We start from the raw sequence: 1,179 nt of genomic DNA on the forward strand, positions 1-1,179 counted from the left end.
AGCTTATCATCCCTTGATAGTGTACTATTAAGAACTTTTGAGTCAGATGGCGGTGCCTTTCCATCCTGCTAAAATATGTGAATCTCATATCAAAGCCACATGTAGTAAATACATTCTGAGTTAGCCATTTTTTTCTACCACAAAATCTAGGTTGATCTGCATTGAACTTTGACTATGACATGTGTTTCATCAAATTTCCAATACAATCCAACATGATATCACTTAGTTGAAAAGAAAATTTTATTGTGTATACTAATTATGACTATCTACTTCAATGTGCAACAATTCACACCTTAAAATATAGGTAATGTAATACCCAGTCTAACCGAAATTAATTAAATAATGAGTTAAGTAGGAGCGAATATGATTGGAATATTTGGCAATTGGAATTTGATGATTTAAATATAATATTTGGATTCAGTGAATTTTTTCTAGTCGGAAGACATAGTTTTCTGCGTAAAAGTGCGCAGTAGAATTTTGACCGACAGTACCGGCTGAGACCTGTCTGGTACTGCAGCTGAGAAAATTGATTATGAGTAAATAAGATTAAGAAATGAGAAATTATGATTAGGGGAGGTAGAAATATTTAAAGTGCGATTTGGAGCGCTAATCTTAAAGGCTTTGGCCCAAAATTGGGCCAACGGACAAAAATAAGTGAACCGGGCCTAAGTGGGCCCAAGACCCAACATATATAAACATTAGTTATGAGCATTTCAGCTCATTTTACCCTAAAAAGAAGGGTTGGGGCGCTGAATTAAGAAGAGAGAAGAGAAGAGAGAAAACCTAACTCTCTTTGATCTTCAAACCACCATAACTTGAGCTACGGAGCTCCGATTGACGAGCCGTTTGCGGCCACGCGTCGCTCTTCTCATCCTCTAAAATTCTATCTAAGTTTTGTGGTGAGTATTCCATTCATCTCTGCCTAGTTTTCGATATTCCTACTGTTACACGTTTTTGGGTAGTTAGTGTTGAAATCTTGTGATTTTGGGTGTTTAGGGATACTCCAACATGGATTCAAAGTGGGTTCTATCCCTTCTTCATATGGGCTGAGGTAAGAAGTGCTCAAACCCTTGTGATTTATCATCTTTATGAACCCTAGGTTGATGTATGAATGTGATATTGGTTATGTTAGTGCATTTGATGGTTTTGGTGCACGATTGGGAGATTGGTGTTGCTTGA

The sequence above is a fragment of the Arachis duranensis genome, chromosome 4 (genome assembly GCF_000817695.3).
Source record: "Arachis duranensis cultivar V14167 chromosome 4, aradu.V14167.gnm2.J7QH, whole genome shotgun sequence".
NCBI lineage: Eukaryota > Viridiplantae > Streptophyta > Magnoliopsida > Fabales > Fabaceae > Arachis > Arachis duranensis.